Below are 11,348 nucleotides of genomic sequence, written 5' to 3' on the forward strand. Positions count from 1 at the left end.
TTGCATATGGATTCTTAATTTACTGATGATGGTTATAGACCTATTTTAAATTCTTCAAGATTTCATTAGATCAAGTTTTTAATTGGACCCTTGCGGAGCATGGGTTACCTACTGATAGTCAGATTTAACTGGATGAGGTGGAATAAAAGAGATGTTTTTTAGTTCCATATACAGTAATTCATTTGAAACAAACAAAAGTTTCAATGTGGAAACAAACTAAATTGTTTCAAATAGGTAATGCAATAATGCAGTACAAACGCTTCTATAAGTGATGATTTCATGAATAGAGAGCTGATGGATAGCTGGAATGAAACTTAAAATAAGTGGCTGATATAAAATAATATTGAGAGTGAAAGATTTTGTAATGAATAACTTTCAACGCGTGTCAACGATGACAAACCTTCCACATCTCAGATTAAGTTTTTTGAGTGAATATTGATTGATGTTGTGGAACTGTTCCATAATTGAAATAAAATAAAATTGATTTTTGACAATATCTCAAGTCTCTTCAACATCTCGACTGTGGAATATTATGTGTGGTTTCTAATTCATTCATAAAAATAATCTTTTACTAGACTTGTTCTGTTCTACTTTCAAGAGAAGCTCCCCTACTATGTATATATTATACCTTTTAGCATACACCTACTTCTATTCCCATAATATACACTTGAGAAAATGGTATAAGTGACCGAAACGTCGTGATGTGATGAAATGTCGTGATGAAATAATTTAAAAAAGGTAGGTACTAGTAGGCAGGAATAGCATGAGCTGTGAGATGCGCGAGAGGAGAGATAATGGAGTGAGAGTGGGGAGGCCACTCGAAACTAAGAGAGGGGAGGTGGCTGGAGCTTGTTGAGACGGAAAGGCTCACTGTCGCCTTTCCTACTGCTTATGCTATTAGGCCTATGCAAACCGGAGCGATGTGCACCGTACGGAGGTCAAGTTGAGACTGAGTCAAATGCTTCCCCCACCACTAAAATTCTCTCTTGGGCTATGGCGCATCTTGAACTTAGAGCTCATGCTATTCCTGACGGGCTGTACTCAGAGTTTATCAGAGATTGACAATGGTGTAATAACCGAATTCCTATGTAGTTCTGATCTTAATTCTAATTTACCGGTATACTACTGTTTTATTAATGAGTTATTTAATCATTTGAGCAGCTTTATTAGTATTTACGATGTGATTATACACTATAACTATATTTATGTATGCATGGTTTTGTTAAATGTGTTAATATATTCAATTTTTTGTTATCGATGCCAGAAAGATTTATAAATATTATATAACTTGAATAAATTATTGTCACATTACTATTGGATATCTATGTAATATTGTTCTATGTATGTGTTATGAAAGTAAGGAAAGTAAATATTTTTGTTACATCAACGTAAATGAGTTGTTCTTTCAGGATCATAATTTATTACCAACAAGAATCATTTATAATAGAATAAATTAAAGAACTGGCTTATACACGGGATAGGAAATTTACGAATGACTCATAATCACGTATGAACTACTAGACTAACTTGAAATTTTGCATATGGATTCTTAATTTACTGATGATGGTTATAGACCTATTTTAAATTCTTCAAGATTTCATTAGATCAAGTTTTTAATTGGACCCTTGCGGAGCATGGGTTACCTACTGATAGTCAGATTTAACTGGATGAGGTGGAATAAAAGAGATGTTTTTTAGTTCCATATACAGTAATTCATTTGAAACAAACAAAAGTTTCAATGTGGAAACAAACTAAATTGTTTCAAATAGGTAATGCAATAATGCAGTACAAACGCTTCTATAAGTGATGATTTCATGAATAGAGAGCTGATGGATAGCTGGAATGAAACTTAAAATAAGTGGCTGATATAAAATAATATTGAGAGTGAAAGATTTTGTAATGAATAACTTTCAACGCGTGTCAACGATGACAAACCTTCCACATCTCAGATTAAGTTTTTTGAGTGAATATTGATTGATGTTGTGGAACTGTTCCATAATTGAAATAAAATAAAATTGATTTTTGACAATATCTCAAGTCTCTTCAACATCTCGACTGTGGAATATTATGTGTGGTTTCTAATTCATTCATAAAAATAATCTTTTACTAGACTTGTTCTGTTCTACTTTCAAGAGAAGCTCCCCTACTATGTATATATTATACCTTTTAGCATACACCTACTTCTATTCCCATAATATACACTTGAGAAAATGGTATAAGTGACCGAAACGTCGTGATGTGATGAAATGTCGTGATGAAATAATTTAAAAAAGGTAGGTACTAGTAGGCAGGAATAGCATGAGCTGTGAGATGCGCGAGAGGAGAGATAATGGAGTGAGAGTGGGGAGGCCACTCGAAACTAAGAGAGGGGAGGTGGCTGGAGCTTGTTGAGACGGAAAGGCTCACTGTCGCCTTTCCTACTGCTTATGCTATTAGGCCTATGCAAACCGGAGCGATGTGCACCGTACGGAGGTCAAGTTGAGACTGAGTCAAATGCTTCCCCCACCACTAAAATTCTCTCTTGGGCTATGGCGCATCTTGAACTTAGAGCTCATGCTATTCCTGACGGGCTGTACTCAGAGTTTATCAGAGATTGACAATGGTGTAATAACCGAAACCGATCTTTCTAAGTAGGTATCAATAAATCTGTGGTTTTTTGACAATTTCTTAGTCTTTTTACTTTCCTTGCCCTGTTACCATAGGTTAGGAAAGTATTACTTTCCGAAAAAAAATTAAGGTACCCCAATTTCTAAATTTCTATACGTTTCAAGGTCCCCTGAGTTCAAAAAACTGGTTTTTGGGTATTGGTCTGTATGTGTGTGTGTGTGTGTGTGTGTGTGTGTGTGTGTGTGTGTGTGTGTGTGTGTGTGTGTGTGTGTGTGTGTGTGTGTATGAGTGTATGTGCGTCTGTGTACACGATATCTCATCTCCCAATTAGCGAAATGACTTGAAATTTGGAACTTAAGGTCCTTTCACTATAATAAGGATCCGACACGAACAATTTCGATCAAATGCAATTCAAGATGGCGAAAATGTTGTCAAAAACAGGGTTTTTCGTGATTTTCTCGGAAACGGCTCCAACGATTTTGATCAAATTCATACCTAAAATAGTCATCGATAAGCTCTATCAACTGCCACAAGTCCCATATCTGTAAAAATTTCAGGAGCTCCGCCCCATCAATGCAGATAGATTCCCCTATTATCAGGCTTCAGATACAATTGAAATAAAAAAAATCAAGTACAGTAGATTGAGCATGAAAATCTCTACAATTAATGTTCAGTAACATTTTCACCTAAAATTGAAAATAAGCTTTAAATTCGAGAAAATGTGATTATTCAATTGCAAATTATTGTTGATTCTATTAAATGATTCACTATGAAGAGATAGCAGACCTCATGTGTGTCTCCAGGGTTATTGCCCTGTCACCAGCTGGCTCAAATCTTTGAATAGTAGACTTGAGATGCGCGGGAACACTAGCGTCAGGTGATCAATTTTCATAACGGCAAGGAAAGTTGTGTGAGTGCGCCACACCAGATTTTTATTTATGTACACTATATACCCCCATATACACAGATGTATTTAGTCATTGTAGGAGTACGCCTGTATATTATTGACAAGCAGTGTGTTATTTAATAATGAACTTTTTTTTAATTTTCGATTTGATTTAATTATCTTTCTAAGCATAACATCCTTGCAATAAAAAAAAATATAATTCATTTATTGTATAAAATATTATAATCATAATACAATTATGACATTGGAGGAAAAACTAGGCTGAGCCTGTACTATTTCTCTCCAAAAATTTTGATAAAATGGTAATGTTGTCCAAAAGATAAGGTTATGTAATCTTACACTGCTTCGTTACTTGATTTTCGGTCCAGGAATGATAATTTAAAATTTTGAACTTTGAAGGTTGATTTTATACTCTAAATAAATCACAGAATGTATCACAATAAATTAAAAACTTTAGAAACCTCATACAATTTTATCGGTGACTACTGCATGGTTTGCTTATGGTTCTTGTTTATGCTGGTTTATGGTTCTTATGTATATTGATTTATGCTTGTGTATGGTTCTTATTTAAACTGGTGGTTGTTTTTTGTTCACTTTGACTCAATCAGTATCCACATCCTTGTTACTTTTACCATGATGAAAGAAGATGGAAGGTACAGTAGATAAGGGGCCGTAGGAATAAAGTTGAGCATTTGCTAATACTTCTAAAATATTGAGCATAATATGCTTCATTTTCTATGAATAAACGTGAGCAAAACCTTTTGCTTATGCTCATCAAAAAAATAGTTTGAGTATTTGCTCAAAAGTAAAGCTTATGCTCAAAATCGTATGAATAAACTAGAGCATTTGCTCAACTTTTGAAGCAAATGCTTAAAAAAAGGTGAGTCTAGTCTAGAGCAGCTTTTCACCTTTTGCTCATAGTAAAATGGCTCAACTAATTCGTGTGAGTAAGAGGAATCTATACCAAATACGATCACAACGAATAGTTGGGAACTATAAAACTATTTTTAGATTCAACCATGATTATATATCACCATTATTCCTACAAAAGAATGAATACAATAGATACCTATCAGATGGAGTTCCAATGGGGCACAGCTCTGTAATAGTTGTCATGTTACTTCTATTTTTCCTGCCATCACAAAATAGGAAATAGGCATTTAAAAATATGAGTGTAGACGATTATAAAAAGGCTATTAAAATTATAAGATTATGCGAATTATAAGATTAAAATTATAAAATTATAATATTATAAGATAATTATAGAGATGACATTTTTTACGCTATTATTTCAAAATTCAGAACTCATTAATAACCTAAAACTCAATTCATAGATAGAGAACAGAGCAGACGACCAAACACAAGCTGTGTCTATACTTGCATATTTAGCACTCAAGTAAGTTGCACATTCCAACCTTTCACTATAAAAACAAAGTAAGGCAATTCAGCTGATGAAAAATCTTTAAAATACGTGAGCATTTCCTCCAGAGTTCAGGAGGATAAGGTAAAGCTTATTCATATAAAAATAAGCAAATGCATATGCTTCTACCTAATGCTCATGAGCAAAACCTTATGCTCCATGCTTATGAGCATAATAATTATGTTCAGTTTTTATTCATATGGCTCATAGTGTCCGAAATATGTCTGGATAATGAAATAATCTCGAAAATGTTTGGAAGAGGACCACTATAGGCCTACTCTGAATAAAAAAATCTGGTGTGGTGCACTCACACAACTTTCCTTGCCATTATGAAAATTGATCACCTGATGCTATAGTGTTCCCGCGCATCTCAAGTCTACTATTCAAAGATTTGAGTCAGCTGGTGACAGGGCAATACGCTAAGGACACACGAGGTCTGCTACCTCTTCATAGTGAATGAATTTCAATAGAATCAACTTACAGTTGCCAACTGTTTGCAATTGAATAATCACATTTTCTCAAATTTCAAGCTTATTTTCAATTTTAGGTGAAAATGTTACTGAACATTAATTGTAGAGATTTTCATGCTCAATCTTCTCCCATTAAATATTTTTTGTTTAAATCGTATCTGAAGCCTGATAATTGGGAATCTAAAATCAAACTTTTCATAGATGGGGCGGAGCTCCTGAAATTTTTACAGATATGGGACTTGTGGCAGTTGATAGAGCTTATCAATTACTATTTTACAGATATCCCAAGCCGATAGTTCACGTAGCTCTTTCCTATGCAGCTGTGTGACGCTGGTAGTCTCTCATATTGTGCCGTTCATACACTATCACCCCAACACAACAGTAAAAATTGACAATAATCGACAGTAATCGGCTTGAGGTAACAGTAAAAGTTGCGACATAAATTCCCTATACCATGGGATATCTACGGTACTTACGCTATTGTTTCTCTATGGTAGTACCCTTTTTATTAAACTTGAAAATGACCAAAGTAAGCCGAAACTAGTCGTTGAAATATTTTAAAGTTTTAAAATGTTTTAAATAAAAAGGGTAGGTACTACATGCTTTTATTAATTTTAGATTGTTTCTGTTCAGTTGTTTGTTTGTATAATTTTCGTCTGCAGTAGAACCTCATTATAACGTTTTATGTTCTCAATCACTCTAGTAAGGTCCACGTTATAATGGCAGTATTTGATTAACATTAGTGTTGCTATCCTTGTCTATCATTCGACAAAGCAGATAGCGTATGTATCAAATCATGTTGTGTATCAATTGAGATGATACTGTATCAGGATAGGATACTGGATACTGTATAGGAGAGCGCTATCTGTCTCCTTTTATAGCTCCGCAACGTTGCCAGATCATGTTTTAAAAACGTAGAAATATAATTTAATTAATCTAATCTCAATCACGAAAATTTATTATTTAATCATTGAAAATTTAATTTTTTCGACGCATAAAATATAATTGATTATTTAAAACAAGAATAAACAGTTGATGTTACATAAAATGCACTGGTAGGCCTATCAGCTATAATATACTATATCCTGTATATAGGAAGGCGTGGCAAGGCAGATATTTGGCAACGCTGTTCCCCTATCTTTCTCCACTGCCATAACGTGTACCTCACAATTTAGCAACAATATTTCTAGTAGTTACTTCTCTGATCCTATCTAAAGTTGGTCTAGTGCATATAGCCTATAGGCCACTGCACTGAAATGACTTTTCTGGATTATTAGAGTCGTGTCCACACTGAACAAATGTTCGGCAAACATGTTTGTTGAGGAGTTCAGGGACAAACATTCTAAAAAGTTTGGACAATCGTTGTTTGTCAAACAAAAAATTACTGATGTTTTTCCAAACATTTTCAGTGCTGACAGCTGTAAAACATAAAACCTGTTCTCCCCACTTACAAATATTTTGTTTGGTGACGCGTCCACACTGGCCACGGGCAAACATTGTTTGTCAAACATAATAAAATTTGCCAAAACTGTTATTTCAACAAACGTGTTTGTCGAATATTTGTTCTTTGTGGACACGGCTTATATTTTGCTACTGTACCTACACGACTTGTCTTTACCGTTATAGTCAAATGAAGAATTTACGTATTCATTCAGTGATCTCTATGAATGCTCATTCAATAAAAAATACCTGAAGCCCATGTATAAAATATTGTTATAATCAAGTAAGCTTATGTGAACGCATAGCTTTTTCAAAATCGAATAAGGCCTACAATTAATATTAAGGTAATAATATCACCTAAGTATCATAGCATTGCATAGTGGAATTATATGAGTATAAATCCTTGATATCCTATTACATTACCGTACTGACCGATTCTTGGAAAATTATTTCGGTTTTTATGGTCCCTGTATAGAAATCAATTTTGCCAGTAGTGTTTTAATGTATAGTAGGTACAGCAGTCTTTATATTAACTTGAATTGTTAGGTTTTTGTTCCATCCCGTACTATTGTTAAGTATTGTCATAAATATAGTATTATTATAATAATAAAGGAGGAGGTAGGCCCAACTTATTCTCAAGTGTTATAACGAGGTTTTACTGTAGTACCTAGTATTTTAACTAGGTATTATAGATTTTTATTGATGTTTGTGTTCTATATGATATATTTATTATGTTGAAGGGTTTCCTCACTGATACAATTTTCAATTTTCAATTTATTTATTCACACACACAACACACACACACACACACACACACACACACACACACACACACACACACACACACACACACACACACCACACACACACACACCACACACACACACACCACAACACACACACACACCACACACACACAACCACACACACACCACACACACACACACACCACACCACACACACACACACCACACCACACACACACACACACCACACAACACACACACACACACACACACACACAACACACACACCACACACACACACACACACACATAAGATACATCAATATGGAATAAAAATTAATTACATCAATAAAAAAGTATTACAGTATAAAATAAATAACATAAATATGAGAACACCTTAACATATTAGAAGGCAATTTATACATATTATGTGGTGAAGAAGGGTAGAGGATCAAAAGTTCTTCCAACTATGGCTATCCATGTCATAGGAAGGCTTTTGATCCATGGAATTTTTGGAAAGGCTGGGAAAGGGATGTGATAGAGCGCAAGTAGGGGAAGTGAGCGCACTAATTAGAAACTTCTCTGTTAACTTATTATAGTTCTCAAAGGTAGAAGAAGTAGTTAATTTTGATCCAGCATTGATATCTGTTTTTACTTTTTTGTTATCTTGGCACAGCTAATAATTTGTTCAGGAATTTTATTTATAATTTTAGTGCTTAATATATGAGTTGTCTTCTAATATTTTCAATGTTAGTATGATAGATTAGGTACTTATTTGAGGTGGGTCTTAAATTGTATTGATTATTGTAGTATTATTCGGTAGTGCAAATGAAATTATTTTAATTTAATATATCTACTACATTCATTACATACAACTGTCAACACGTTAAACTCTTCAAAAGTCAGGTTGGTTGGGAAAAGTCTAGGCTTATTTAAGATTGATTTTTGAATTATGAAAAGCTCTTCCAAGTGGGAATTATAACAGCCCCCCCATACTGAAATACCATACTGAATTATGGACTGTACCAGTGCAAAGTATACCATTTTAAGATGACTTGAGTTTAGAATTTTTTTTGCTTCGTAGAATTTATAAGAAAGATATCTGATTCTTTTGCATAAAAGAACTAATTTAGAACTGGATTACCTTAAGATGGGGAATTATAATTCAGAGCAGTGGGCTAGCCTACATAATTTAGAATTCATAAAAATGTGGATTGAACAAAACAAAATCAAATTTTATGGGAGATTGGGTAGGTAGGCTACCAAAGTTTAAAGTACAGTATTTTGATGTCAATTATATTTCAGCAATAGGCTACATAGTAGAGATGTGTCATTCGGTCATGACCGTTCGAATTGAACGGGTCATTTAGGTGAACGAGTGATCCGGATCACATTTATTCAAAAAAACCCGTTCATTTGACCCGTTCATCAACTGGGGTCAACCCCTGTTTTTACTGTCTTTACACATCAACTGTGGTGGGCCTCTTTTTTTTTTTTTTTTTTTTGCTTGTTTATAGGAAAGCTATAGAAAATTAACCGTTCAATTGAACGGGTCTTTTTGAACGGTCGCGGCAGTGAACGTGAATGACTGACCCGATCAGTAAAGTGATCCGAACTTCCCATCTCTACCACATAGGCCTATAAATTGGGGCTCAACCAACTGACCCAACTCCCATTTGACCCAACCTACCACTAGACCCAATTTTTTAAAATAGAGAGAAACCGCGAAACCATTTGACCCAATATACCATTTGTCCCAACTCTATGAATATCAAAAACCAACTGACCCAATTGACATCTGACCCAACCTACCACTTGACCCAACTACTGTGCTGCACTCTGGCAAAACGTCTGCAATGTTCCAGGCTTGGTTACTCTCTACCTACAGTCTACTCTTCAGTAAACGTCTAGAAGGCCTTGAAACCAAGCACAACTGTTTTGACCTTGGAGAAAGGAAGGTGTGGAGGAACAGTTAGGAAAGGGAAGTGTAGATCAGAGTCGGCCATCTTGGCATACACAAACATTGATTTTGTCATGCAAGTGAAAACCGCCTATTTAGCTGATTGATATCAGCTAAACAGATATCATTCTAACAGCTGGTTTGATTGGCGTATTTTTTGATACCGGAATGTTTTTTAAAAAGGCTTAGGCTTTTTTTTACATTTTATGACCAAAAATATTAACTAATCCTCAAAATTGCTTTATTACAGTCTTGAAAATATACGTCTTTTTATGAGAGTGAACAATCGAGTATTGTTGGAAGTTAAGTAAGAGAACTATTTCAAGATTGAATCTGTTTTTTTGCTTATAAGAATTCAAATAATAGCGCTTGAAGGTGTGTATGCCAAGATGGCCGAACGCACTACACTTCCAATGCATGGGAAGCATAGGTAACTGTTCCTCCACACCTTCCTTCCTCCAAGGTTTTGACAGTTCTTGCTATCTTTGAGGTTAGATTTGTGTTATTTTGTGATTTTGAGGTTAGATCTGTATTATTAATTGGATGAGGTTATTAGATTTGGTAAAACCACCATAAAAGCATCTTATCAATCAGTAAATGATTGATGATTATTCAATTTGATATAGGTAACTTTTCACAACTAGATTTTACCTTACTCCAAGTATTGTAGTCTATTGTTGCTATCATAGTTTTTATTAAGTCAGAAAAAAGCTGTTGACAGGTATCCTACAGCCTACGATATAATTTCTGTAAGACAATGGAATTGAGTTACTGTATTAGAAATAGAAATTGGAAATGAATATTTATGGACATTCCTTATAACCTAGGTTAAAACCTACAACATAAATAATTGTAGAGAATGACTTTGATGGAATCTGCCTTAAAAAATTTCCTCACAAGTTTCTTCCCTCAGTAAATTTGGATAAGTGTTTCTAGAATACATCGATTTAGAGTAGCCTACCTACATAGTTTTATGAATATTTCAGAAGCTATGTTTCTGGTTGTACTATTTATTTACTGAGAAATAAACAATTTGCACAACGAAATTTGTAAAAAAATCAAATAATCTCCATGATATAGTACCCTACAATTCTCGGTTACCGGTACTTATGAGACTGCATTTCTCAGTTGAGTTATTTATTGAAGTTGTCGAAGGAGTACCACTCATCAAGAAGGCATTGATGTTTTGCGCACCATAAACTATGCCACGAGAGTGCAGCACAGTAGTTGGGTCTAGTGTAGGTTGGGTCAGATGTCAATTGGTCAGATGGTTTTGTGATGTTTATAATATTGGGGCAAATGGTATATTGGGTCAGATGTCTATTGGGTCAAGTGGTTTCGCGGCTTTTCTCGATTTAAAAAAATTGGGTCAAGTGGTAGGTTGGGTCAAATGGGAATTGGGTCAGTTGGTATGCACCTGTTAATGGTATTGTTTATTCGACAGAGGCTGGCTCAAACAGCACTCTGGTTTGTGGACTGTATCAATTACATCGAGAACCTTTTGGGGTGTCTGGCGTCGGGTAGCAAGTTGAACAATTTAAATGGCTAAGTGCACAATAACATAGGCCTACCTTCATGTCCAAATCCTCCTTGCTTCTAAGATCCCGGGTCCAGATCACGATACGAGACGAGACGACACTTGTATAAATCCACTAAATCAATAGATCACTTTGCAAAAATCGACATTACGAGAAGTGAGCTGTTCGATTGGCTCACAAACGGCAACTGGCGGTATTATGCTATGCTTGTCACCCTCAATTGGCCCCCCCACCACACAATGCCAGACAACAAGGGGAAC

The sequence above is a fragment of the Nilaparvata lugens genome, chromosome 12, assembly GCF_014356525.2.
Source record: "Nilaparvata lugens isolate BPH chromosome 12, ASM1435652v1, whole genome shotgun sequence".
NCBI classification, from domain to species: Eukaryota; Metazoa; Arthropoda; class Insecta; order Hemiptera; family Delphacidae; genus Nilaparvata; species Nilaparvata lugens.